This window comes from Eleutherodactylus coqui, chromosome 1 (assembly GCF_035609145.1).
Source record: "Eleutherodactylus coqui strain aEleCoq1 chromosome 1, aEleCoq1.hap1, whole genome shotgun sequence".
Classification (NCBI taxonomy): Eukaryota; Metazoa; Chordata; class Amphibia; order Anura; family Eleutherodactylidae; genus Eleutherodactylus; species Eleutherodactylus coqui.
The window spans coordinates 9,473,858-9,499,252 of record NC_089837.1 but is presented as its reverse complement, the minus strand read 5'-3'; the positions used below and the strand labels follow the sequence as shown (position 1 = coordinate 9,499,252).

Below are 25,395 nucleotides of genomic sequence, written 5' to 3'. Positions count from 1 at the left end.
AAGCATGCAAGGTTATCGGACACTCAAAAGCATCCTTCGAGCCGGAATCGAACCAGCGACCTAAGGATTGCTAACTAGCTACTACAGTCCTCCGCTCTACCAGCTGAGCTATCGAAGGTTTAGCCAGATATGCGTGCAGCTGCTTCCTAGGTTTTTGTGTCAGTGCCAACTAAAAAGAAGTTGGCCCTTCATTTGAAGGTAGTGCCAAGTGGAAGTTTTGGAGGATGCGGGCATCGATCCCGCTACCTCTCGCATGCTAAGCGAGCGCTCTACCATTTGAGCTAATCCCCCTCTACGGTTGCTGGCTTCTGGCACTCGGGTCACACCGCAGTCATGTTATCATGCCTAAACCAAGCTTTGACCATGGGAGAAGAAAGGTTTCTTTTTTTTTTTTTTTTTTTTTTAAGTGTGGATTTTTTGGTGCCTTGAAATATAAAGGACAGTGGAATTTGCTGGGCTTTGGGTGGCCTGAAAGAACGAGACAGTGAATTTTTGGGGTACCTTTTTCCTGGGAGCATGAAAAATACAAAACTCTGCGCCTAGCAGAGGATGGTTTCGATCCATCGACCTCTGGGTTATGGGCCCAGCACGCTCCCGCTGCGCCACTCTGCTGCTGCTTAAACCTCTCTTACGAGAAGCCACATTACCGTCTGACTGTTGTCAAGCCACTAACGAAGCAGAAGAGTTGGCTTTAGTCACACTAGGGGTGAGAGTTGCATTTTCACGATTGAGAAGTGGTGCGAATTCTATGGCGTTGGTGGTATAGTGGTGAGCATAGCTGCCTTCCAAGCAGTTGACCCGGGTTCGATTCCCGGCCAACGCATTGTTTCTCTTGTTTTGAAGTATTCTTGTTAACACTCTCTCCAGAGGCCAATGGTTGTGCGGTCAGGCTCAAAAAGAGTGCGGCCAGGAGGTATGCAGCTGCAAAGTCTGTGCAAGAGAGCCTCCAAGTTGAAGCATGCAAGGTTATCGGACACTCAAAAGCATCCTTCGAGCCGGAATCGAACCAGCGACCTAAGGATTGCTAACTAGCTACTACAGTCCTCCGCTCTACCAGCTGAGCTATCGAAGGTTTAGCCAGATATGCGTGCAGCTGCTTCCTAGGTTTTTGTGTCAGTGCCAACTAAAAAGAAGTTGGCCCTTCATTTGAAGGTAGTGCCAAGTGGAAGTTTTGGAGGATGCGGGCATCGATCCCGCTACCTCTCGCATGCTAAGCGAGCGCTCTACCATTTGAGCTAATCCCCCTCTACGGTTGCTGGCTTCTGGCACTCGGGTCACACCGCAGTCATGTTATCATGCCTAAACCAAGCTTTGACCATGGGAGAAGAAAGGTTTCTTTTTTTTTTTTTTTTTTTTTTTAAGTGTGGATTTTTTGGTGCCTTGAAATATAAAGGACAGTGGAATTTGCTGGGCTTTGGGTGGCCTGAAAGAACGAGACAGTGAATTTTTGGGGTACCTTTTTCCTGGGAGCATGAAAAATACAAAACTCTGCGCCTAGCAGAGGATGGTTTCGATCCATCGACCTCTGGGTTATGGGCCCAGCACGCTCCCGCTGCGCCACTCTGCTGCTGCTTAAACCTCTCTTACGAGAAGCCACATTACCGTCTGACTGTTGTCAAGCCACTAACGAAGCAGAAGAGTTGGCTTTAGTCACACTAGGGGTGAGAGTTGCATTTTCACGATTGAGAAGTGGTGCGAATTCTATGGCGTTGGTGGTATAGTGGTGAGCATAGCTGCCTTCCAAGCAGTTGACCCGGGTTCGATTCCCGGCCAACGCATTGTTTCTCTTGTTTTGAAGTATTCTTGTTAACACTCTCTCCAGAGGCCAATGGTTGTGCGGTCAGGCTCAAAAAGAGTGCGGCCAGGAGGTATGCAGCTGCAAAGTCTGTGCAAGAGAGCCTCCAAGTTGAAGCATGCAAGGTTATCGGACACTCAAAAGCATCCTTCGAGCCGGAATCGAACCAGCAACCTAAGGATTGCTAACTAGCTACTACAGTCCTCCGCTCTACCAGCTGAGCTATCGAAGGTTTAGCCAGATATGCGTGCAGCTGCTTCCTAGGTTTTTGTGTCAGTGCCAACTAAAAAGAAGTTGGCCCTTCATTTGAAGGTAGTGCCAAGTGGAAGTTTTAGAGGATGCGGGCATCGATCCCGCTACCTCTCGCATGCTAAGCGAGCGCTCTACCATTTGAGCTAATCCCCCTCTACGGTTGCTGGCTTCTGGCACTCGGGTCACACCGCAGTCATGTTATCATGCCTAAACCAAGCTTTGACCATGGGAGAAGAAAGGTTTCTTTTTTTTTTTTTTTTTAAGTGTGGATTTTTTGGTGCCTTGAAATATAAAGGACAGTGGAGTTTGCTGGGCTTTGGGTGGCCTGAAAGAACGAGACAGTGAATTTTTGGGGTACCTTTTTCCTGGGAGCATGAAAAATACAAAACTCTGCGCCTAGCAGAGGATGGTTTCGATCCATCGACCTCTGGGTTATGGGCCCAGCACGCTCCTGCTGCGCCACTCTGCTGCTGCTTAAACCTCTCTTACGAGAAGCCACATTACCGTCTGACTGTTGTCAAGCCACTAACGAAGCAGAAGAGTTGGCTTTAGTCACACTAGGGGTGAGAGTTGCATTTTCACGATTGAGAAGTGGTGCGAATTCTATGGCGTTGGTGGTATAGTGGTGAGCATAGCTGCCTTCCAAGCAGTTGACCCGGGTTCGATTCCCGGCCAACGCATTGTTTCTCTTGTTTTGAAGTATTCTTGTTAACACTCTCTCCAGAGGCCAATGGTTGTGCGGTCAGGCTCAAAAAGAGTGCGGCCAGGAGGTATGCAGCTGCAAAGTCTGTGCAAGAGAGCCTCCAAGTTGAAGCATGCAAGGTTATCGGACACTCAAAAGCATCCTTCGAGCCGGAATCGAACCAGCGACCTAAGGATTGCTAACTAGCTACTACAGTACTCCGCTCTACCAGCTGAGCTATCGAAGGTTTAGCCAGATATGCGTGCAGCTGCTTCCTAGGTTTTTGTGTCAGTGCCAACTAAAAAGAAGTTGGCCCTTCATTTGAAGGTAGTGCCAAGTGGAAGTTTTGGAGGATGCGGGCATCGATCCCGCTACCTCTCGCATGCTAAGCGAGCGCTCTACCATTTGAGCTAATCCCCCTCTACGGTTGCTGGCTTCTGGCACTCGGGTCACACCGCAGTCATGTTATCATGCCTAAACCAAGCTTTGACCATGGGAGAAGAAAGGTTTCTTTTTTTTTTTTTTTTAAGTGTGGATTTTTTGGTGCCTTGAAATATAAAGGACAGTGGAGTTTGCTGGGCTTTGGGTGGCCTGAAAGAACGAGACAGTGAATTTTTGGGGTACCTTTTTCCTGGGAGCATGAAAAATACAAAACTCTGCGCCTAGCAGAGGATGGTTTCGATCCATCGACCTCTGGGTTATGGGCCCAGCACGCTCCCGCTGCGCCACTCTGCTGCTGCTTAAACCTCTCTTACGAGAAGCCACATTACCGTCTGACTGTTGTCAAGCCACTAACGAAGCAGAAGAGTTGGCTTTAGTCACACTAGGGGTGAGAGTTGCATTTTCACGATTGAGAAGTGGTGCGAATTCTATGGCGTTGGTGGTATAGTGGTGAGCATAGCTGCCTTCCAAGCAGTTGACCCGGGTTCGATTCCCGGCCAACGCATTGTTTCTCTTGTTTTGAAGTATTCTTGTTAACACTCTCTCCAGAGGCCAATGGTTGTGCGGTCAGGCTCAAAAAGAGTGCGGCCAGGAGGTATGCAGCTGCAAAGTCTGTGCAAGAGAGCCTCCAAGTTGAAGCATGCAAGGTTATCGGACACTCAAAAGCATCCTTCGAGCCGGAATCGAACCAGCGACCTAAGGATTGCTAACTAGCTACTACAGTCCTCCGCTCTACCAGCTGAGCTATCGAAGGTTTAGCCAGATATGCGTGCAGCTGCTTCCTAGGTTTTTGTGTCAGTGCCAACTAAAAAGAAGTTGGCCCTTCATTTGAAGGTAGTGCCAAGTGGAAGTTTTGGAGGATGCGGGCATCGATCCCGCTACCTCTCGCATGCTAAGCGAGCGCTCTACCATTTGAGCTAATCCCCCTCTACGGTTGCTGGCTTCTGGCACTCGGGTCACACCGCAGTCATGTTATCATGCCTAAACCAAGCTTTGACCATGGGAGAAGAAAGGTTTCTTTTTTTTTTTTTTTTAAGTGTGGATTTTTTGGTGCCTTGAAATATAAAGGACAGTGGAGTTTGCTGGGCTTTGGGTGGCCTGAAAGAACGAGACAGTGAATTTTTGGGGTACCTTTTTCCTGGGAGCATGAAAAATACAAAACTCTGCGCCTAGCAGAGGATGGTTTCGATCCATCGACCTCTGGGTTATGGGCCCAGCACGCTCCCGCTGCGCCACTCTGCTGCTGCTTAAACCTCTCTTACGAGAAGCCACATTACCGTCTGACTGTTGTCAAGCCACTAACGAAGCAGAAGAGTTGGCTTTAGTCACACTAGGGGTGAGAGTTGCATTTTCACGATTGAGAAGTGGTGCGAATTCTATGGCGTTGGTGGTATAGTGGTGAGCATAGCTGCCTTCCAAGCAGTTGACCTGGGTTCGATTCCCGGCCAACGCATTGTTTCTCTTGTTTTGAAGTATTCTTGTTAACACTCTCTCCAGAGGCCAATGGTTGTGCGGTCAGGCTCAAAAAGAGTGCGGCCAGGAGGTATGCAGCTGCAAAGTCTGTGCAAGAGAGCCTCCAAGTTGAAGCATGCAAGGTTATCGGACACTCAAAAGCATCCTTCGAGCCGGAATCGAACCAGCGACCTAAGGATTGCTAACTAGCTACTACAGTCCTCCGCTCTACCAGCTGAGCTATCGAAGGTTTAGCCAGATATGCGTGCAGCTGCTTCCTAGGTTTTTGTGTCAGTGCCAACTAAAAAGAAGTTGGCCCTTCATTTGAAGGTAGTGCCAAGTGGAAGTTTTGGAGGATGCGGGCATCGATCCCGCTACCTCTCGCATGCTAAGCGAGCGCTCTACCATTTGAGCTAATCCCCCTCTACGGTTGCTGGCTTCTGGCACTCGGGTCACACCGCAGTCATGTTATCATGCCTAAACCAAGCTTTGACCATGGGAGAAGAAAGGTTTCTTTTTTTTTTTTTTTTAAGTGTGGATTTTTTGGTGCCTTGAAATATAAAGGACAGTGGAGTTTGCTGGGCTTTGGGTGGCCTGAAAGAACGAGACAGTGAATTTTTGGGGTACCTTTTTCCTGGGAGCATGAAAAATACAAAACTCTGCGCCTAGCAGAGGATGGTTTCGATCCATCGACCTCTGGGTTATGGGCCCAGCACGCTCCTGCTGCGCCACTCTGCTGCTGCTTAAACCTCTCTTACGAGAAGCCACATTACCGTCTGACTGTTGTCAAGCCACTAACGAAGCAGAAGAGTTGGCTTTAGTCACACTAGGGGTGAGAGTTGCATTTTCACGATTGAGAAGTGGTGCGAATTCTATGGCGTTGGTGGTATAGTGGTGAGCATAGCTGCCTTCCAAGCAGTTGACCCGGGTTCGATTCCCGGCCAACGCATTGTTTCTCTTGTTTTGAAGTATTCTTGTTAACACTCTCTCCAGAGGCCAATGGTTGTGCGGTCAGGCTCAAAAAGAGTGCGGCCAGGAGGTATGCAGCTGCAAAGTCTGTGCAAGAGAGCCTCCAAGTTGAAGCATGCAAGGTTATCGGACACTCAAAAGCATCCTTCGAGCCGGAATCGAACCAGCGACCTAAGGATTGCTAACTAGCTACTACAGTCCTCCGCTCTACCAGCTGAGCTATCGAAGGTTTAGCCAGATATGCGTGCAGCTGCTTCCTAGGTTTTTGTGTCAGTGCCAACTAAAAAGAAGTTGGCCCTTCATTTGAAGGTAGTGCCAAGTGGAAGTTTTGGAGGATGCGGGCATCGATCCCGCTACCTCTCGCATGCTAAGCGAGCGCTCTACCATTTGAGCTAATCCCCCTCTACGGTTGCTGGCTTCTGGCACTCGGGTCACACCGCAGTCATGTTATCATGCCTAAACCAAGCTTTGACCATGGGAGAAGAAAGGTTTCTTTTTTTTTTTTTTTTAAGTGTGGATTTTTTGGTGCCTTGAAATATAAAGGACAGTGGAGTTTGCTGGGCTTTGGGTGGCCTGAAAGAACGAGACAGTGAATTTTTGGGGTACCTTTTTCCTGGGAGCATGAAAAATACAAAACTCTGCGCCTAGCAGAGGATGGTTTCGATCCATCGACCTCTGGGTTATGGGCCCAGCACGCTCCCGCTGCGCCACTCTGCTGCTGCTTAAACCTCTCTTACGAGAAGCCACATTACCGTCTGACTGTTGTCAAGCCACTAACGAAGCAGAAGAGTTGGCTTTAGTCACACTAGGGGTGAGAGTTGCATTTTCACGATTGAGAAGTGGTGCGAATTCTATGGCGTTGGTGGTATAGTGGTGAGCATAGCTGCCTTCCAAGCAGTTGACCCGGGTTCGATTCCCGGCCAACGCATTGTTTCTCTTGTTTTGAAGTATTCTTGTTAACACTCTCTCCAGAGGCCAATGGTTGTGCGGTCAGGCTCAAAAAGAGTGTGGCCAGGAGGTATGCAGCTGCAAAGTCTGTGCAAGAGAGCCTCCAAGTTGAAGCATGCAAGGTTATCGGACACTCAAAAGCATCCTTCGAGCCGGAATCGAACCAGCGACCTAAGGATTGCTAACTAGCTACTACAGTCCTCCGCTCTACCAGCTGAGCTATCGAAGGTTTAGCCAGATATGCGTGCAGCTGCTTCCTAGGTTTTTGTGTCAGTGCCAACTAAAAAGAAGTTGGCCCTTCATTTGAAGGTAGTGCCAAGTGGAAGTTTTGGAGGATGCGGGCATCGATCCCGCTACCTCTCGCATGCTAAGCGAGCGCTCTACCATTTGAGCTAATCCCCCTCTACGGTTGCTGGCTTCTGGCACTCGGGTCACACCGCAGTCATGTTATCATGCCTAAACCAAGCTTTGACCATGGGAGAAGAAAGGTTTCTTTTTTTTTTTTTTTAAGTGTGGATTTTTTGGTGCCTTGAAATATAAAGGACAGTGGAGTTTGCTGGGCTTTGGGTGGCCTGAAAGAACGAGACAGTGAATTTTTGGGGTACCTTTTTCCTGGGAGCATGAAAAATACAAAACTCTGCGCCTAGCAGAGGATGGTTTCGATCCATCGACCTCTGGGTTATGGGCCCAGCACGCTCCCGCTGCGCCACTCTGCTGCTGCTTAAACCTCTCTTACGAGAAGCCACATTACCGTCTGACTGTTGTCAAGCCACTAACGAAGCAGAAGAGTTGGCTTTAGTCACACTAGGGGTGAGAGTTGCATTTTCACGATTGAGAAGTGGTGCGAATTCTATGGCGTTGGTGGTATAGTGGTGAGCATAGCTGCCTTCCAAGCAGTTGACCCGGGTTCGATTCCCGGCCAACGCATTGTTTCTCTTGTTTTGAAGTATTCTTGTTAACACTCTCTCCAGAGGCCAATGGTTGTGCGGTCAGGCTCAAAAAGAGTGCGGCCAGGAGGTATGCAGCTGCAAAGTCTGTGCAAGAGAGCCTCCAAGTTGAAGCATGCAAGGTTATCGGACACTCAAAAGCATCCTTCGAGCCGGAATCGAACCAGCGACCTAAGGATTGCTAACTAGCTACTACAGTCCTCCGCTCTACCAGCTGAGCTATCGAAGGTTTAGCCAGATATGCGTGCAGCTGCTTCCTAGGTTTTTGTGTCAGTGCCAACTAAAAAGAAGTTGGCCCTTCATTTGAAGGTAGTGCCAAGTGGAAGTTTTGGAGGATGCGGGCATCGATCCCGCTACCTCTCGCATGCTAAGCGAGCGCTCTACCATTTGAGCTAATCCCCCTCTACGGTTGCTGGCTTCTGGCACTCGGGTCACACCGCAGTCATGTTATCATGCCTAAACCAAGCTTTGACCATGGGAGAAGAAAGGTTTCTTTTTTTTTTTTTTTTTAAGTGTGGATTTTTTGGTGCCTTGAAATATAAAGGACAGTGGAGTTTGCTGGGCTTTGGGTGGCCTGAAAGAACGAGACAGTGAATTTTTGGGGTACCTTTTTCCTGGGAGCATGAAAAATACAAAACTCTGCGCCTAGCAGAGGATGGTTTCGATCCATCGACCTCTGGGTTATGGGCCCAGCACGCTCCTGCTGCGCCACTCTGCTGCTGCTTAAACCTCTCTTACGAGAAGCCACATTACCGTCTGACTGTTGTCAAGCCACTAACGAAGCAGAAGAGTTGGCTTTAGTCACACTAGGGGTGAGAGTTGCATTTTCACGATTGAGAAGTGGTGCGAATTCTATGGCGTTGGTGGTATAGTGGTGAGCATAGCTGCCTTCCAAGCAGTTGACCCGGGTTCGATTCCCGGCCAACGCATTGTTTCTCTTGTTTTGAAGTATTCTTGTTAACACTCTCTCCAGAGGCCAATGGTTGTGCGGTCAGGCTCAAAAAGAGTGCGGCCAGGAGGTATGCAGCTGCAAAGTCTGTGCAAGAGAGCCTCCAAGTTGAAGCATGCAAGGTTATCGGACACTCAAAAGCATCCTTCGAGCCGGAATCGAACCAGCGACCTAAGGATTGCTAACTAGCTACTACAGTCCTCCGCTCTACCAGCTGAGCTATCGAAGGTTTAGCCAGATATGCGTGCAGCTGCTTCCTAGGTTTTTGTGTCAGTGCCAACTAAAAAGAAGTTGGCCCTTCATTTGAAGGTAGTGCCAAGTGGAAGTTTTGGAGGATGCGGGCATCGATCCCGCTACCTCTCGCATGCTAAGCGAGCGCTCTACCATTTGAGCTAATCCCCCTCTACGGTTGCTGGCTTCTGGCACTCGGGTCACACCGCAGTCATGTTATCATGCCTAAACCAAGCTTTGACCATGGGAGAAGAAAGGTTTCTTTTTTTTTTTTTTTTAAGTGTGGATTTTTTGGTGCCTTGAAATATAAAGGACAGTGGAGTTTGCTGGGCTTTGGGTGGCCTGAAAGAACGAGACAGTGAATTTTTGGGGTACCTTTTTCCTGGGAGCATGAAAAATACAAAACTCTGCGCCTAGCAGAGGATGGTTTCGATCCATCGACCTCTGGGTTATGGGCCCAGCACGCTCCTGCTGCGCCACTCTGCTGCTGCTTAAACCTCTCTTACGAGAAGCCACATTACCGTCTGACTGTTGTCAAGCCACTAACGAAGCAGAAGAGTTGGCTTTAGTCACACTAGGGGTGAGAGTTGCATTTTCACGATTGAGAAGTGGTGCGAATTCTATGGCGTTGGTGGTATAGTGGTGAGCATAGCTGCCTTCCAAGCAGTTGACCCGGGTTCGATTCCCGGCCAACGCATTGTTTCTCTTGTTTTGAAGTATTCTTGTTAACACTCTCTCCAGAGGCCAATGGTTGTGCGGTCAGGCTCAAAAAGAGTGCGGCCAGGAGGTATGCAGCTGCAAAGTCTGTGCAAGAGAGCCTCCAAGTTGAAGCATGCAAGGTTATCGGACACTCAAAAGCATCCTTCGAGCCGGAATCGAACCAGCGACCTAAGGATTGCTAACTAGCTACTACAGTCCTCCGCTCTACCAGCTGAGCTATCGAAGGTTTAGCCAGATATGCGTGCAGCTGCTTCCTAGGTTTTTGTGTCAGTGCCAACTAAAAAGAAGTTGGCCCTTCATTTGAAGGTAGTGCCAAGTGGAAGTTTTGGAGGATGCGGGCATCGATCCCGCTACCTCTCGCATGCTAAGCGAGCGCTCTACCATTTGAGCTAATCCCCCTCTACGGTTGCTGGCTTCTGGCACTCGGGTCACACCGCAGTCATGTTATCATGCCTAAACCAAGCTTTGACCATGGGAGAAGAAAGGTTTCTTTTTTTTTTTTTTTTAAGTGTGGATTTTTTGGTGCCTTGAAATATAAAGGACAGTGGAATTTGCTGGGCTTTGGGTGGCCTGAAAGAACGAGACAGTGAATTTTTGGGGTACCTTTTTCCTGGGAGCATGAAAAATACAAAACTCTGCGCCTAGCAGAGGATGGTTTCGATCCATCGACCTCTGGGTTATGGGCCCAGCACGCTCCTGCTGCGCCACTCTGCTGCTGCTTAAACCTCTCTTACGAGAAGCCACATTACCGTCTGACTGTTGTCAAGCCACTAACGAAGCAGAAGAGTTGGCTTTAGTCACACTAGGGGTGAGAGTTGCATTTTCACGATTGAGAAGTGGTGCGAATTCTATGGCGTTGGTGGTATAGTGGTGAGCATAGCTGCCTTCCAAGCAGTTGACCCGGGTTCGATTCCCGGCCAACGCATTGTTTCTCTTGTTTTGAAGTATTCTTGTTAACACTCTCTCCAGAGGCCAATGGTTGTGCGGTCAGGCTCAAAAAGAGTGCGGCCAGGAGGTATGCAGCTGCAAAGTCTGTGCAAGAGAGCCTCCAAGTTGAAGCATGCAAGGTTATCGGACACTCAAAAGCATCCTTCGAGCCGGAATCGAACCAGCGACCTAAGGATTGCTAACTAGCTACTACAGTCCTCCGCTCTACCAGCTGAGCTATCGAAGGTTTAGCCAGATATGCGTGCAGCTGCTTCCTAGGTTTTTGTGTCAGTGCCAACTAAAAAGAAGTTGGCCCTTCATTTGAAGGTAGTGCCAAGTGGAAGTTTTGGAGGATGCGGGCATCGATCCCGCTACCTCTCGCATGCTAAGCGAGCGCTCTACCATTTGAGCTAATCCCCCTCTACGGTTGCTGGCTTCTGGCACTCGGGTCACACCGCAGTCATGTTATCATGCCTAAACCAAGCTTTGACCATGGGAGAAGAAAGGTTTCTTTTTTTTTGTTTTTTTTTTTTTTTTTTTTTAAGTGTGGATTTTTTGGTGCCTTGAAATATAAAGGACAGTGGAGTTTGCTGGGCTTTGGGTGGCCTGAAAGAACGAGACAGTGAATTTTTGGGGTACCTTTTTCCTGGGAGCATGAAAAATACAAAACTCTGCGCCTAGCAGAGGATGGTTTCGATCCATCGACCTCTGGGTTATGGGCCCAGCACGCTCCCGCTGCGCCACTCTGCTGCTGCTTAAACCTCTCTTACGAGAAGCCACATTACCGTCTGACTGTTGTCAAGCCACTAACGAAGCAGAAGAGTTGGCTTTAGTCACACTAGGGGTGAGAGTTGCATTTTCACGATTGAGAAGTGGTGCGAATTCTATGGCGTTGGTGGTATAGTGGTGAGCATAGCTGCCTTCCAAGCAGTTGACCCGGGTTCGATTCCCGGCCAACGCATTGTTTCTCTTGTTTTGAAGTATTCTTGTTAACACTCTCTCCAGAGGCCAATGGTTGTGCGGTCAGGCTCAAAAAGAGTGCGGCCAGGAGGTATGCAGCTGCAAAGTCTGTGCAAGAGAGCCTCCAAGTTGAAGCATGCAAGGTTATCGGACACTCAAAAGCATCCTTCGAGCCGGAATCGAACCAGCGACCTAAGGATTGCTAACTAGCTACTACAGTCCTCCGCTCTACCAGCTGAGCTATCGAAGGTTTAGCCAGATATGCGTGCAGCTGCTTCCTAGGTTTTTGTGTCAGTGCCAACTAAAAAGAAGTTGGCCCTTCATTTGAAGGTAGTGCCAAGTGGAAGTTTTGGAGGATGCGGGCATCGATCCCGCTACCTCTCGCATGCTAAGCGAGCGCTCTACCATTTGAGCTAATCCCCCTCTACGGTTGCTGGCTTCTGGCACTCGGGTCACACCGCAGTCATGTTATCATGCCTAAACCAAGCTTTGACCATGGGAGAAGAAAGGTTTCTTTTTTTTTTTTTTTTTTTTTTAAGTGTGGATTTTTTGGTGCCTTGAAATATAAAGGACAGTGGAGTTTGCTGGGCTTTGGGTGGCCTGAAAGAACGAGACAGTGAATTTTTGGGGTACCTTTTTCCTGGGAGCATGAAAAATACAAAACTCTGCGCCTAGCAGAGGATGGTTTCGATCCATCGACCTCTGGGTTATGGGCCCAGCACGCTCCCGCTGCGCCACTCTGCTGCTGCTTAAACCTCTCTTACGAGAAGCCACATTACCGTCTGACTGTTGTCAAGCCACTAACGAAGCAGAAGAGTTGGCTTTAGTCACACTAGGGGTGAGAGTTGCATTTTCACGATTGAGAAGTGGTGCGAATTCTATGGCGTTGGTGGTATAGTGGTGAGCATAGCTGCCTTCCAAGCAGTTGACCCGGGTTCGATTCCCGGCCAACGCATTGTTTCTCTTGTTTTGAAGTATTCTTGTTAACACTCTCTCCAGAGGCCAATGGTTGTGCGGTCAGGCTCAAAAAGAGTGCGGCCAGGAGGTATGCAGCTGCAAAGTCTGTGCAAGAGAGCCTCCAAGTTGAAGCATGCAAGGTTATCGGACACTCAAAAGCATCCTTCGAGCCGGAATCGAACCAGCGACCTAAGGATTGCTAACTAGCTACTACAGTCCTCCGCTCTACCAGCTGAGCTATCGAAGGTTTAGCCAGATATGCGTGCAGCTGCTTCCTAGGTTTTTGTGTCAGTGCCAACTAAAAAGAAGTTGGCCCTTCATTTGAAGGTAGTGCCAAGTGGAAGTTTTGGAGGATGCGGGCATCGATCCCGCTACCTCTCGCATGCTAAGCGAGCGCTCTACCATTTGAGCTAATCCCCCTCTACGGTTGCTGGCTTCTGGCACTCGGGTCACACCGCAGTCATGTTATCATGCCTAAACCAAGCTTTGACCATGGGAGAAGAAAGGTTTCTTTTTTTTTGTTTTTTGTTTTTAAGTGTGGATTTTTTGGTGCCTTGAAATATACAGGACAGTGGAATTTGCTGGGCTTTGGGTGGCCTGAAAGAACGAGACAGTGAATTTTTGGGGTACCTTTTTCCTGGGAGCATGAAAAATACAAAACTCTGCGCCTAGCAGAGGATGGTTTCGATCCATCGACCTCTGGGTTATGGGCCCAGCACGCTCCCGCTGCGCCACTCTGCTGCTGCTTAAACCTCTCTTACGAGAAGCCACATTACCGTCTGACTGTTGTCAAGCCACTAACGAAGCAGAAGAGTTGGCTTTAGTCACACTAGGGGTGAGAGTTGCATTTTCACGATTGAGAAGTGGTGCGAATTCTATGGCGTTGGTGGTATAGTGGTGAGCATAGCTGCCTTCCAAGCAGTTGACCCGGGTTCGATTCCCGGCCAACGCATTGTTTCTCTTGTTTTGAAGTATTCTTGTTAACACTCTCTCCAGAGGCCAATGGTTGTGCGGTCAGGCTCAAAAAGAGTGCGGCCAGGAGGTATGCAGCTGCAAAGTCTGTGCAAGAGAGCCTCCAAGTTGAAGCATGCAAGGTTATCGGACACTCAAAAGCATCCTTCGAGCCGGAATCGAACCAGCGACCTAAGGATTGCTAACTAGCTACTACAGTCCTCCGCTCTACCAGCTGAGCTATCGAAGGTTTAGCCAGATATGCGTGCAGCTGCTTCCTAGGTTTTTGTGTCAGTGCCAACTAAAAAGAAGTTGGCCCTTCATTTGAAGGTAGTGCCAAGTGGAAGTTTTGGAGGATGCGGGCATCGATCCCGCTACCTCTCGCATGCTAAGTGAGCGCTCTACCATTTGAGCTAATCCCCCTCTACGGTTGCTGGCTTCTGGCACTCGGGTCACACCGCAGTCATGTTATTATGCCTAAACCAAGCTTTGACCATGGGAGAAGAAAGGTTTCTTTTTTTTTTTTTTTTTTTTTTAAGTGTGGATTTTTTGGTGCCTTGAAATATAAAGGACAGTGGAGTTTGCTGGGCTTTGGGTGGCCTGAAAGAACGAGACAGTGAATTTTTGGGGTACCTTTTTCCTGGGAGCATGAAAAATACAAAACTCTGCGCCTAGCAGAGGATGGTTTCGATCCATCGACCTCTGGGTTATGGGCCCAGCACGCTCCCGCTGCGCCACTCTGCTGCTGCTTAAACCTCTCTTACGAGAAGCCACATTACCGTCTGACTGTTGTCAAGCCACTAACGAAGCAGAAGAGTTGGCTTTAGTCACACTAGGGGTGAGAGTTGCATTTTCACGATTGAGAAGTGGTGTGAATTCTATGGCGTTGGTGGTATAGTGGTGAGCATAGCTGCCTTCCAAGCAGTTGACCCGGGTTCGATTCCCGGCCAACGCATTGTTTCTCTTGTTTTGAAGTATTCTTGTTAACACTCTCTCCAGAGGCCAATGGTTGTGCGGTCAGGCTCAAAAAGAGTGCGGCCAGGAGGTATGCAGCTGCAAAGTCTGTGCAAGAGAGCCTCCAAGTTGAAGCATGCAAGGTTATCGGACACTCAAAAGCATCCTTCGAGCCGGAATCGAACCAGCGACCTAAGGATTGCTAACTAGCTACTACAGTCCTCCGCTCTACCAGCTGAGCTATCGAAGGTTTAGCCAGATATGCGTGCAGCTGCTTCCTAGGTTTTTGTGTCAGTGCCAACTAAAAAGAAGTTGGCCCTTCATTTGAAGGTAGTGCCAAGTGGAAGTTTTGGAGGATGCGGGCATCGATCCCGCTACCTCTCGCATGCTAAGCGAGCGCTCTACCATTTGAGCTAATCCTCCTCTACGGTTGCTGGCTTCTGGCACTCGGGTCACACCGCAGTCATGTTATCATGCCTAAACCAAGCTTTGACCATGGGAGAAGAAAGGTTTCTTTTTTTTTGTTTTTTTTTTTTTTTTTTTTTAAGTGTGGATTTTTTGGTGCCTTGAAATATAAAGGACAGTGGAGTTTGCTGGGCTTTGGGTGGCCTGAAAGAACGAGACAGTGAATTTTTGGGGTACCTTTTTCCTGGGAGCATGAAAAATACAAAACTCTGCGCCTAGCAGAGGATGGTTTCGATCCATCGACCTCTGGGTTATGGGCCCAGCACGCTCCCGCTGCGCCACTCTGCTGCTGCTTAAACCTCTCTTACGAGAAGCCACATTACCGTCTGACTGTTGTCAAGCCACTAACGAAGCAGAAGAGTTGGCTTTAGTCACACTAGGGGTGAGAGTTGCATTTTCACGATTGAGAAGTGGTGCGAATTCTATGGCGTTGGTGGTATAGTGGTGAGCATAGCTGCCTTCCAAGCAGTTGACCCGGGTTCGATTCCCGGCCAACGCATTGTTTCTCTTGTTTTGAAGTATTCTTGTTAACACTCTCTCCAGAGGCCAATGGTTGTGCGGTCAGGCTCAAAAAGAGTGCGGCCAGGAGGTATGCAGCTGCAAAGTCTGTGCAAGAGAGCCTCCAAGTTGAAGCATGCAAGGTTATCGGACACTCAAAAGCATCCTTCGAGCCGGAATCGAACCAGCGACCTAAGGATTGCTAACTAGCTACTACAGTCCTCCGCTCTACCAGCTGAGCTATCGAAGGTTTAGCCAGATATGCGTGCAGCTGCTTCCTAGGTTTTTGTGTCAGTGCCAACTAAAAAGAAGTTGGCCCTTCATTTGAAGGTAGTGCCAAGTGGAAGTTTTGGAGGATGCGGGCATCGATCCCGCTACCTCTCGCATGCTAAGCGAGCGCTCTACCATTTGAGCTAATCCCCCTCTACGGTTGCTGGCTTCTGGCACTCGGGTCACACCGCAGTCATGTTATTATGCCTAAACCAAGCTTTGACCATGGGAGAAGAAAGGTTTCTTTTTTTTTTTTTTTTTTTTTTTAAGTGTGGATTTTTTGGTGCCTTGAAATATAAAGGACAGTGGAGTTTGCTGGGCTTTGGGTGGCCTGAAAGAACGAGACAGTGAATTTTTGGGGTACCTTTTTCCTGGGAGCATGAAAAATACAAAACTCTGCGCCTAGCAGAGGATGGTTTCGATCCATCGACCTCTGGGTTATGGGCCCAGCACGCTCCCGCTGCGCCACTCTGCTGCTGCTTAAACCTCTCTTACGAGAAGCCACATTACCGTCTGACTGTTGTCAAGCCACTAACGAAGCAGAAGAGTTGGCTTTAGTCACACTAGGGGTGAGAGTTGCATTTTCACGATTGAGAAGTGGTGCGAATTCTATGGCGTTGGTGGTATAGTGGTGAGCATAGCTGCCTTCCAAGCAGTTGACCCGGGTTCGATTCCCGGCCAACGCATTGTTTCTCTTGTTTTGAAGTATTCTTGTTAACACTCTCTCCAGAGGCCAATGGTTGTGCGGTCAGGCTCAAAAAGAGTGCGGCCAGGAGGTATGCAGCTGCAAAGTCTGTGCAAGAGAGCCTCCAAGTTGAAGCATGCAAGGTTATCGGACACTCAAAAGCATCCTTCGAGCCGGAATCGAACCAGCGACCTAAGGATTGCTAACTAGCTACTACAGTCCTCCGCTCTACCAGCTGAGCTATCGAAGGTTTAGCCAGATATGCGTGCAGCTGCTTCCTAGGTTTTTGTGTCAGTGCCAACTAAAAAGAAGTTGGCCCTTCATTTGAAGGTAGTGCCAAGTGGAAGTTTTGGAGGATGCGGGCATCGATCCCGCTACCTCTCGCATGCTAAGCGAGCGCTCTACCATTTGAGCTAATCCTCCTCTACGGTTGCTGGCTTCTGGCACTCGGGTCACACCGCAGTCATGTTATCATGCCTAAACCAAGCTTTGACCATGGGAGAAGAAAGGTTTCTTTTTTTTTGTTTTTTTTTTTTTTTTTTTTAAGTGTGGATTTTTTGGTGCCTTGAAATATAAAGGACAGTGGAGTTTGCTGGGCTTTGGGTGGCCTGAAAGAACGAGACAGTGAATTTTTGGGGTACCTTTTTCCTGGGAGCATGAAAAATACAAAACTCTGCGCCTAGCAGAGGATGGTTTCGATCCATCGACCTCTGGGTTATGGGCCCAGCACGCTCCCGCTGCGCCACTCTGCTGCTGCTTAAACCTCTCTTACGAGAAGCCACATTACCGTCTGACTGTTGTCAAGCCACTAACGAAGCAGAAGAGTTGGCTTTAGTCACACTAGGGGTGAGAGTTGCATTTTCACGATTGAGAAGTGGTGCGAATTCTATGGCGTTGGTGGTATAGTGGTGAGCATAGCTGCCTTCCAAGCAGTTGACCCGGGTTCGATTCCCGGCCAACGCATTGTTTCTCTTGTTTTGAAGTATTCTTGTTAACACTCTCTCCAGAGGCCAATGGTTGTGCGGTCAGGCTCAAAAAGAGTGCGGCCAGGAGGTATGCAGCTGCAAAGTCTGTGCAAGAGAGCCTCCAAGTTGAAGCATGCAAGGTTATCGGACACTCAAAAGCATCCTTCGAGCCGGAATCGAACCAGCGACCTAAGGATTGCTAACTAGCTACTACAGTCCTCCGCTCTACCAGCTGAGCTATCGAAGGTTTAGCCAGATATGCGTGCAGCTGCTTCCTAGGTTTTTGTGTCAGTGCCAACTAAAAAGAAGTTGGCCCTTCATTTGAAGGTAGTGCCAAGTGGAAGTTTTGGAGGATGCGGGCATCGATCCCGCTACCTCTCGCATGCTAAGCGAGCGCTCTACCATTTGAGCTAATCCCCCTCTACGGTTGCTGGCTTCTGGCACTCGGGTCACACCGCAGTCATGTTATTATGCCTAAACCAAGCTTTGACCATGGGAGAAGAAAGGTTTCTTTTTTTTTTTTTTTTTTTTTTTAAGTGTGGATTTTTTGGTGCCTTGAAATATAAAGGACAGTGGAGTTTGCTGGGCTTTGGGTGGCCTGAAAGAACGAGACAGTGAATTTTTGGGGTACCTTTTTCCTGGGAGCATGAAAAATACAAAACTCTGCGCCTAGCAGAGGATGGTTTCGATCCATCGACCTCTGGGTTATGGGCCCAGCACGCTCCCGCTGCGCCACTCTGCTGCTGCTTAAACCTCTCTTACGAGAAGCCACATTACCGTCTGACTGTTGTCAAGCCACTAACGAAGCAGAAGAGTTGGCTTTAGTCACACTAGGGGTGGGAGTTGCATTTTCACGATTGAGAAGTGGTGCGAATTCTATGGCGTTGGTGGTATAGTGGTGAGCATAGCTGCCTTCCAAGCAGTTGACCCGGGTTCGATTCCCGGCCAACGCATTGTTTCTCTTGTTTTGAAGTATTCTTGTTAACACTCTCTCCAGAGGCCAATGGTTGTGCGGTCAGGCTCAAAAAGAGTGCGGCAAGGAGGTATGCAGCTGCAAAGTCTGTGCAAGAGAGCCTCCAAGTTGAAGCATGCAAGGTTATCGGACACTCAAAAGCATCCTTCGAGCCGGAATCGAACCAGCGACCTAAGGATTGCTAACTAGCTACTACAGTCCTCCGCTCTACCAGCTGAGCTATCGAAGGTTTAGCCAGATATGCGTGCAGCTGCTTCCTAGGTTTTTGTGTCAGTGCCAACTAAAAAGAAGTTGGCCCTTCATTTGAAGGTAGTGCCAAGTGGAAGTTTTGGAGGATGCGGGCATCGATCCCGCTACCTCTCGCATGCTAAGCGAGCGCTCTACCATTTGAGCTAATCCCCCTCTACGGTTGCTGGCTTCTGGCACTCGGGTCACACCGCAGTCATGTTATTATGCCTAAACCAAGCTTTGACCATGGGAGAAGAAAGGTTTCTTTTTTTTTTTTTTTTTTTTTTTTTAAGTGTGGATTTTTTGGTGCCTTGAAATATAAAGGACAGTGGAGTTTGCTGGGCTTTGGGTGGCCTGAAAGAACGAGACAGTGAATTTTTGGGGTACCTTTTTCCTGGGAGCATGAAAAATACAAAACTCTGCGCCTAGCAGAGGATGGTTTCGATCCATCGACCTCTGGGTTATGGGCCCAGCACGCTCCCGCTGCGCCACTCTGCTGCTGCTTAAACCTCTCTTACGAGAAGCCACATTACCGTCTGACTGTTGTCAAGCCACTAACGAAGCAGAAGAGTTGGCTTTAGTCACACTAGGGGTGAGAGTTGCATTTTCACGATTGAGAAGTGGTGCGAATTCTATGGCGTTGGTGGTATAGTGGTGAGCATAGCTGCCTTCCAAGCAGTTGACCCGGGTTCGATTCCCGGCCAACGCATTGTTTCTCTTGTTTTGAAGTATTCTTGTTAACACTCTCTCCAGAGGCCAATGGTTGTGCGGTCAGGCTCAAAAAGAGTGCGGCCAGGAGGTATGCAGCTGCAAAGTCTGTGCAAGAGAGCCTCCAAGTTGAAGCATGCAAGGTTATCGGACACTCAAAAGCATCCTTCGAGCCGGAATCGAACCAGCGACCTAAGGATTGCTAACTAGCTACTACAGTCCTCCGCTCTACCAGCTGAGCTATCGAAGGTTTAGCCAGATATGCGTGCAGCTGCTTCCTAGGTTTTTGTGTCAGTGCCAACTAAAAAGAAGTTGGCCCTTCATTTGAAGGTAGTGCCAAGTGGAAGTTTTGGAGGATGCGGGCATCGATCCCGCTACCTCTCGCATGCTAAGCGAGCGCTCTACCATTTGAGCTAATCCCCCTCTACGGTTGCTGGCTTCTGGCACTCGGGTCACACCGCAGTCATGTTATTATGCCTAAACCAAGCTTTGACCATGGGAGAAGAAAGGTTTCTTTTTTTTTTTTTTTTTTTTTTTAAGTGTGGATTTTTTGGTGCCTTGAAATATAAAGGACAGTGGAGTTTGCTGGGCTTTGGGTGGCCTGAAAGAACGAGACAGTGAATTTTTGGGGTACCTTTTTCCTGGGAGCATGAAAAATACAAAACTCTGCGCCTAGCAGAGGATGGTTTCGATCCATCGACCTCTGGGTTATGGGCCCAGCACGCTCCCGCTGCGCCACTCTGCTGCTGCTTAAACCTCTCTTACGAGAAGCCACATTACCGTCTGACTGTTGTCAAGCCACTAACGAAGCAGAAGAGTTGGCTTTAGTCACACTAGGGGTGAGAGTTGCATTTTCACGATTGAGAAGTGGTGCGAATTCTATGGCGTTGGTGGTATAGTGGTGAGCATAGCTGCCTTCCAAGCAGTTGACCCGGGTTCGATTCCCGGCCAACGCATTGTTTCTCTTGTTTTGAAGTATTCTTGTTAACACTCTCTCCAGAGGCCAATGGTTGTGCGGTCAGGCTCAAAAAGAGTGCGGCCAGGAGGTATGCAGCTGCAAAGTCTGTGCAAGAGAGCCTCCAAGTTGAAGCATGCAAGGTTATCGGACACTCAAAAGCATCCTTCGAGCCGGAATCGAACCAGCGACCTAAGGATTGCTAACTAGCTACTACAGTCCTCCGCTCTACCAGCTGAGCTATCGAAGGTTTAGCCAGATATGCGTGCAGCTGCTTCCTAGGTTTTTGTGTCAGTGCCAACTAAAAAGAAGTTGGCCCTTCATTTGAAGGTAGTGCCAAGTGGAAGTTTTGGAGGATGCGGGCATCGATCCCGCTACCTCTCGCATGCTAAGCGAGCGCTCTACCATTTGAGCTAATCCCCCTCTATGGTTGCTGGCTTCTGGCACTCGGGTCACACCGCAGTCATGTTATTATGCCTAAACCAAGCTTTGACCATGGGAGAAGAAAGGTTTCTTTTTTTTTTTTTTTTTTTTTTTTAAGTGTGGATTTTTTGGTGCCTTGAAATATAAAGGACAGTGGAGTTTGCTGGGCTTTGGGTGGCCTGAAAGAACGAGACAGTGAATTTTTGGGGTACCTTTTTCCTGGGAGCATGAAAAATACAAAACTCTGCGCCTAGCAGAGGATGGTTTCGATCCATCGACCTCTGGGTTATGGGCCCAGCACGCTCCCGCTGCGCCACTCTGCTGCTGCTTAAACCTCTCTTACGAGAAGCCACATTACCGTCTGACTGTTGTCAAGCCACTAACGAAGCAGAAGAGTTGGCTTTAGTCACACTAGGGGTGAGAGTTGCATTTTCACGATTGAGAAGTGGTGCGAATTCTATGGCGTTGGTGGTATAGTGGTGAGCATAGCTGCCTTCCAAGCAGTTGACCCGGGTTCGATTCCCAGCCAACGCATTGTTTCTCTTGTTTTGAAGTATTCTTGTTAACACTCTCTCCAGAGGCCAATGGTTGTGCGGTCAGGCTCAAAAAGAGTGCGGCCAGGAGGTATGCAGCTGCAAAGTCTGTGCAAGAGAGCCTCCAAGTTGAAGCATGCAAGGTTATCGGACACTCAAAAGCATCCTTCGAGCCGGAATCGAACCAGCGACCTAAGGATTGCTAACTAGCTACTACAGTCCTCCGCTCTACCAGCTGAGCTATCGAAGGTTTAGCCAGATATGCGTGCAGCTGCTTCCTAGGTTTTTGTGTCAGTGCCAACTAAAAAGAAGTTGGCCCTTCATTTGAAGGTAGTGCCAAGTGGAAGTTTTGGAGGATGCGGGCATCGATCCCGCTACCTCTCGCATGCTAAGCGAGCGCTCTACCATTTGAGCTAATCCCCCTCTACGGTTGCTGGCTTCTGGCACTCGGGTCACACCGCAGTCATGTTATTATGCCTAAACCAAGCTTTGACCATGGGAGAAGAAAGGTTTCTTTTTTTTTTTTTTTTTTTTTTTAAGTGTGGATTTTTTGGTGCCTTGAAATATAAAGGACAGTGGAGTTTGCTGGGCTTTGGGTGGCCTGAAAGAACGAGACAGTGAATTTTTGGGGTACCTTTTTCCTGGGAGCATGAAAAATACAAAACTCTGCGCCTAGCAGAGGATGGTTTCGATCCATCGACCTCTGGGTTATGGGCCCAGCACGCTCCCGCTGCGCCACTCTGCTGCTGCTTAAACCTCTCTTACGAGAAGCCACATTACCGTCTGACTGTTGTCAAGCCACTAACGAAGCAGAAGAGTTGGCTTTAGTCACACTAGGGGTGAGAGTTGCATTTTCACGATTGAGAAGTGGTGCGAATTCTATGGCGTTGGTGGTATAGTGGTGAGCATAGCTGCCTTCCAAGCAGTTGACCCGGGTTCGATTCCCGGCCAACGCATTGTTTCTCTTGTTTTGAAGTATTCTTGTTAACACTCTCTCCAGAGGCCAATGGTTGTGCGGTCAGGCTCAAAAAGAGTGCGGCCAGGAGGTATGCAGCTGCAAAGTCTGTGCAAGAGAGCCTCCAAGTTGAAGCATGCAAGGTTATCGGACACTCAAAAGCATCCTTCGAGCCGGAATCGAACCAGCGACCTAAGGATTGCTAACTAGCTACTACAGTCCTCCGCTCTACCAGCTGAGCTATCGAAGGTTTAGCCAGATATGCGTGCAGCTGCTTCCTAGGTTTTTGTGTCAGTGCCAACTAAAAAGAAGTTGGCCCTTCATTTGAAGGTAGTGCCAAGTGGAAGTTTTGGAGGATGCGGGCATCGATCCCGCTACCTCTCGCATGCTAAGCGAGCGCTCTACCATTTGAGCTAATCCCCCTCTACGGTTGCTGGCTTCTGGCACTCGGGTCACACCGCAGTCATGTTATTATGCCTAAACCAAGCTTTGACCATGGGAGAAGAAAGGTTTCTTTTTTTTTTTTTTTTTTTTTTTTAAGTGTGGATTTTTTGGTGCCTTGAAATATAAAGGACAGTGGAGTTTGCTGGGCTTTGGGTGGCCTGAAAGAACGAGACAGTGAATTTTTGGGGTACCTTTTTCCTGGGAGCATGAAAAATACAAAACTCTGCGCCTAGCAGAGGATGGTTTCGATCCATCGACCTCTGGGTTATGGGCCCAGCACGCTCCCGCTGCGCCACTCTGCTGCTGCTTAAACCTCTCTTACGAGAAGCCACATTACCGTCTGACTGTTGTCAAGCCACTAACGAAGCAGAAGAGTTGGCTTTAGTCACACTAGGGGTGAGAGTTGCATTTTCACGATTGAGAAGTGGTGCGAATTCTATGGCGTTGGTGGTATAGTGGTGAGCATAGCTGCCTTCCAAGCAGTTGACCCGGGTTCGATTCCCGGCCAACGCATTGTTTCTCTTGTTTTGAAGTATTCTTGTTAACACTCTCTCCAGAGGCCAATGGTTGTGCGGTCAGGCTCAAAAAGAGTGCGGCCAGGAGGTATGCAGCTGCAAAGTCTGTGCAAGAGAGCCTCCAAGTTGAAGCATGCAAGGTTATCGGACACTCAAAAGCATCCTTCGAGCCGGAATCGAACCAGCGACCTAAGGATTGCTAACTAGCTACTACAGTCCTCCGCTCTACCAGCTGAGCTATCGAAGGTTTAGCCAGATATGCGTGCAGCTGCTTCCTAGGTTTTTGTGTCAGTGCCAACTAAAAAGAAGTTGGCCCTTCATTTGAAGGTAGTGCCAAGTGGAAGTTTTGGAGGATGCGGGCATCGATCCCGCTACCTCTCGCATGCTAAGCGAGCGCTCTACCATTTGAGCTAATCCCCCTCTACGGTTGCTGGCTTCTGGCACTCGGGTCACACCGCAGTCATGTTATCATGCCTAAACCAAGCTTTGACCATGGGAGAAGAAAGGTTTCTTTTTTTTTTTTTTTTTTAAGTGTGGATTTTTTGGTGCCTTGAAATATAAAGGACAGTGGAGTTTGCTGGGCTTTGGGTGGCCTGAAAGAACGAGACAGTGAATTTTTGGGGTACCTTTTTCCTGGGAGCATGAAAAATACAAAACTCTGCGCCTAGCAGAGGATGGTTTCGATCCATCGACCTCTGGGTTATGGGCCCAGCACGCTCCCGCTGCGCCACTCTGCTGCTGCTTAAACCTCTCTTACGAGAAGCCACATTACCGTCTGACTGTTGTCAAGCCACTAACGAAGCAGAAGAGTTGGCTTTAGTCACACTAGGGGTGGGAGTTGCATTTTCACGATTGAGAAGTGGTGCGAATTCTATGGCGTTGGTGGTATAGTGGTGAGCATAGCTGCCTTCCAAGCAGTTGACCCGGGTTCGATTCCCGGCCAACGCATTGTTTCTCTTGTTTTGAAGTATTCTTGTTAACACTCTCTCCAGAGGCCAATGGTTGTGCGGTCAGGCTCAAAAAGAGTGCGGCAAGGAGGTATGCAGCTGCAAAGTCTGTGCAAGAGAGTCTCCAAGTTGAAGCATGCAAGGTTATCGGACACTCAAAAGCATCCTTCGAGCCGGAATCGAACCAGCGACCTAAGGATTGCTAACTAGCTACTACAGTCCTCCGCTCTACCAGCTGAGCTATCGAAGGTTTAGCCAGATATGCGTGCAGCTGCTTCCTAGGTTTTTGTGTCAGTGCCAACTAAAAAGAAGTTGGCCCTTCATTTGAAGGTAGTGCCAAGTGGAAGTTTTGGAGGATGCGGGCATCGATCCCGCTACCTCTCGCATGCTAAGCGAGCGCTCTACCATTTGAGCTAATCCCCCTCTACGGTTGCTGGCTTCTGGCACTCGGGTCACACCGCAGTCATGTTATTATGCCTAAACCAAGCTTTGACCATGGGAGAAGAAAGGTTTCTTTCTTTTTTTTTTTTTTTTTTTAAGTGTGGATTTTTTGGTGCCTTGAAATATAAAGGACAGTGGAGTTTGCTGGGCTTTGGGTGGCCTGAAAGAACGAGACAGTGAATTTTTGGGGTACCTTTTTCCTGGGAGCATGAAAAATACAAAACTCTGCGCCTAGCAGAGGATGGTTTCGATCCATCGACCTCTGGGTTATGGGCCCAGCACGCTCCCGCTGCGCCACTCTGCTGCTGCTTAAACCTCTCTTACGAGAAGCCACATTACCGTCTGACTGTTGTCAAGCCACTAACGAAGCAGAAGAGTTGGCTTTAGTCACACTAGGGGTGAGAGTTGCATTTTCACGATTGAGAAGTGGTGCGAATTCTATGGCGTTGGTGGTATAGTGGTGAGCATAGCTGCCTTCCAAGCAGTTGACCCGGGTTCGATTCCCGGCCAACGCATTGTTTCTCTTGTTTTGAAGTATTCTTGTTAACACTCTCTCCAGAGGCCAATGGTTGTGCAGTCAGGCTCAAAAAGAGTGCGGCAAGGAGGTATGCAGCTGCAAAGTCTGTGCAAGAGAGCCTCCAAGTTGAAGCATGCAAGGTTATCGGACACTCAAAAGCATCCTTCGAGCCGGAATCGAACCAGCGACCTAAGGATTGCTAACTAGCTACTACAGTCCTCCGCTCTACCAGCTGAGCTATCGAAGGTTTAGCCAGATATGCGTGCAGCTGCTTCCTAGGTTTTTGTGTCAGTGCCAACTAAAAAGAAGTTGGCCCTTCATTTGAAGGTAGTGCCAAGTGGAAGTTTTGGAGGATGCGGGCATCGATCCCGCTACCTCTCGCATGCTAAGCGAGCGCTCTACCATTTGAGCTAATCCCCCTCTATGGTTGCTGGCTTCTGGCACTCGGGTCACACCGCAGTCATGTTATTATGCCTAAACCAAGCTTTGACCATGGGAGAAGAAAGGTTTCTTTTTTTTTTTTTTTTTTTTTTAAGTGTGGATTTTTTGGTGCCTTGAAATATAAAGGACAGTGGAGTTTGCTGGGCTTTGGGTGGCCTGAAAGAACGAGACAGTGAATTTTTGGGGTACCTTTTTCCTGGGAGCATGAAAAATACAAAACTCTGCGCCTAGCAGAGGATGGTTTCGATCCATCGACCTCTGGGTTATGGGCCCAGCACGCTCCCGCTGCGCCACTCT

At 48.8% G+C, this 25,395-nt stretch overlaps 26 non-coding genes across 26 annotated transcripts; 24 read left to right on the top strand and 2 right to left on the bottom strand.

Moving 5' to 3' along the window:
• Nucleotides 1-751: 751 nt before the first annotated feature.
• Nucleotides 752-823, top strand: TRNAG-UCC (transfer RNA glycine (anticodon UCC)). The gene has a single exon. It is a non-coding gene; the product is annotated as a tRNA-Gly (tRNA).
• Nucleotides 824-1,706: 883 nt separating this feature from the next.
• TRNAG-UCC (transfer RNA glycine (anticodon UCC)) lies at nt 1,707-1,778 on the top strand. The gene has a single exon. It is a non-coding gene; the product is annotated as a tRNA-Gly (tRNA).
• An 877-nt stretch (nt 1,779-2,655) lies between these two features.
• On the top strand, nt 2,656-2,727 carry TRNAG-UCC (transfer RNA glycine (anticodon UCC)). The gene has a single exon. It is a non-coding gene; the product is annotated as a tRNA-Gly (tRNA).
• An 876-nt stretch (nt 2,728-3,603) lies between these two features.
• On the top strand, nt 3,604-3,675 carry TRNAG-UCC (transfer RNA glycine (anticodon UCC)). Its single transcript has one exon. It is a non-coding gene; the product is annotated as a tRNA-Gly (tRNA).
• A 1,824-nt stretch (nt 3,676-5,499) lies between these two features.
• Nucleotides 5,500-5,571, top strand: TRNAG-UCC (transfer RNA glycine (anticodon UCC)). Its single transcript has one exon. It is a non-coding gene; the product is annotated as a tRNA-Gly (tRNA).
• An 876-nt stretch (nt 5,572-6,447) lies between these two features.
• Nucleotides 6,448-6,519, top strand: TRNAG-UCC (transfer RNA glycine (anticodon UCC)). The gene has a single exon. It is a non-coding gene; the product is annotated as a tRNA-Gly (tRNA).
• Nucleotides 6,520-7,394: 875 nt separating this feature from the next.
• TRNAG-UCC (transfer RNA glycine (anticodon UCC)) lies at nt 7,395-7,466 on the top strand. Its single transcript has one exon. It is a non-coding gene; the product is annotated as a tRNA-Gly (tRNA).
• Nucleotides 7,467-8,343: 877 nt separating this feature from the next.
• TRNAG-UCC (transfer RNA glycine (anticodon UCC)) lies at nt 8,344-8,415 on the top strand. The gene has a single exon. It is a non-coding gene; the product is annotated as a tRNA-Gly (tRNA).
• An 876-nt stretch (nt 8,416-9,291) lies between these two features.
• Nucleotides 9,292-9,363, top strand: TRNAG-UCC (transfer RNA glycine (anticodon UCC)). Its single transcript has one exon. It is a non-coding gene; the product is annotated as a tRNA-Gly (tRNA).
• An 876-nt stretch (nt 9,364-10,239) lies between these two features.
• TRNAG-UCC (transfer RNA glycine (anticodon UCC)) lies at nt 10,240-10,311 on the top strand. The gene has a single exon. It is a non-coding gene; the product is annotated as a tRNA-Gly (tRNA).
• Nucleotides 10,312-11,202: 891 nt separating this feature from the next.
• On the top strand, nt 11,203-11,274 carry TRNAG-UCC (transfer RNA glycine (anticodon UCC)). Its single transcript has one exon. It is a non-coding gene; the product is annotated as a tRNA-Gly (tRNA).
• An 882-nt stretch (nt 11,275-12,156) lies between these two features.
• On the top strand, nt 12,157-12,228 carry TRNAG-UCC (transfer RNA glycine (anticodon UCC)). Its single transcript has one exon. It is a non-coding gene; the product is annotated as a tRNA-Gly (tRNA).
• Nucleotides 12,229-13,110: 882 nt separating this feature from the next.
• TRNAG-UCC (transfer RNA glycine (anticodon UCC)) lies at nt 13,111-13,182 on the top strand. The gene has a single exon. It is a non-coding gene; the product is annotated as a tRNA-Gly (tRNA).
• Nucleotides 13,183-14,064: 882 nt separating this feature from the next.
• Nucleotides 14,065-14,136, top strand: TRNAG-UCC (transfer RNA glycine (anticodon UCC)). The gene has a single exon. It is a non-coding gene; the product is annotated as a tRNA-Gly (tRNA).
• A 349-nt stretch (nt 14,137-14,485) lies between these two features.
• TRNAA-AGC (transfer RNA alanine (anticodon AGC)) lies at nt 14,486-14,558 on the bottom strand. Its single transcript has one exon. It is a non-coding gene; the product is annotated as a tRNA-Ala (tRNA).
• Nucleotides 14,559-15,027: 469 nt separating this feature from the next.
• TRNAG-UCC (transfer RNA glycine (anticodon UCC)) lies at nt 15,028-15,099 on the top strand. Its single transcript has one exon. It is a non-coding gene; the product is annotated as a tRNA-Gly (tRNA).
• An 883-nt stretch (nt 15,100-15,982) lies between these two features.
• TRNAG-UCC (transfer RNA glycine (anticodon UCC)) lies at nt 15,983-16,054 on the top strand. The gene has a single exon. It is a non-coding gene; the product is annotated as a tRNA-Gly (tRNA).
• Nucleotides 16,055-16,403: 349 nt separating this feature from the next.
• TRNAA-AGC (transfer RNA alanine (anticodon AGC)) lies at nt 16,404-16,476 on the bottom strand. Its single transcript has one exon. It is a non-coding gene; the product is annotated as a tRNA-Ala (tRNA).
• Nucleotides 16,477-16,944: 468 nt separating this feature from the next.
• On the top strand, nt 16,945-17,016 carry TRNAG-UCC (transfer RNA glycine (anticodon UCC)). The gene has a single exon. It is a non-coding gene; the product is annotated as a tRNA-Gly (tRNA).
• Nucleotides 17,017-17,899: 883 nt separating this feature from the next.
• On the top strand, nt 17,900-17,971 carry TRNAG-UCC (transfer RNA glycine (anticodon UCC)). The gene has a single exon. It is a non-coding gene; the product is annotated as a tRNA-Gly (tRNA).
• Nucleotides 17,972-18,856: 885 nt separating this feature from the next.
• TRNAG-UCC (transfer RNA glycine (anticodon UCC)) lies at nt 18,857-18,928 on the top strand. Its single transcript has one exon. It is a non-coding gene; the product is annotated as a tRNA-Gly (tRNA).
• An 883-nt stretch (nt 18,929-19,811) lies between these two features.
• Nucleotides 19,812-19,883, top strand: TRNAG-UCC (transfer RNA glycine (anticodon UCC)). Its single transcript has one exon. It is a non-coding gene; the product is annotated as a tRNA-Gly (tRNA).
• A 1,839-nt stretch (nt 19,884-21,722) lies between these two features.
• Nucleotides 21,723-21,794, top strand: TRNAG-UCC (transfer RNA glycine (anticodon UCC)). Its single transcript has one exon. It is a non-coding gene; the product is annotated as a tRNA-Gly (tRNA).
• An 884-nt stretch (nt 21,795-22,678) lies between these two features.
• Nucleotides 22,679-22,750, top strand: TRNAG-UCC (transfer RNA glycine (anticodon UCC)). Its single transcript has one exon. It is a non-coding gene; the product is annotated as a tRNA-Gly (tRNA).
• An 878-nt stretch (nt 22,751-23,628) lies between these two features.
• On the top strand, nt 23,629-23,700 carry TRNAG-UCC (transfer RNA glycine (anticodon UCC)). Its single transcript has one exon. It is a non-coding gene; the product is annotated as a tRNA-Gly (tRNA).
• Nucleotides 23,701-24,583: 883 nt separating this feature from the next.
• Nucleotides 24,584-24,655, top strand: TRNAG-UCC (transfer RNA glycine (anticodon UCC)). The gene has a single exon. It is a non-coding gene; the product is annotated as a tRNA-Gly (tRNA).
• Nucleotides 24,656-25,395: the final 740 nt, after the last annotated feature.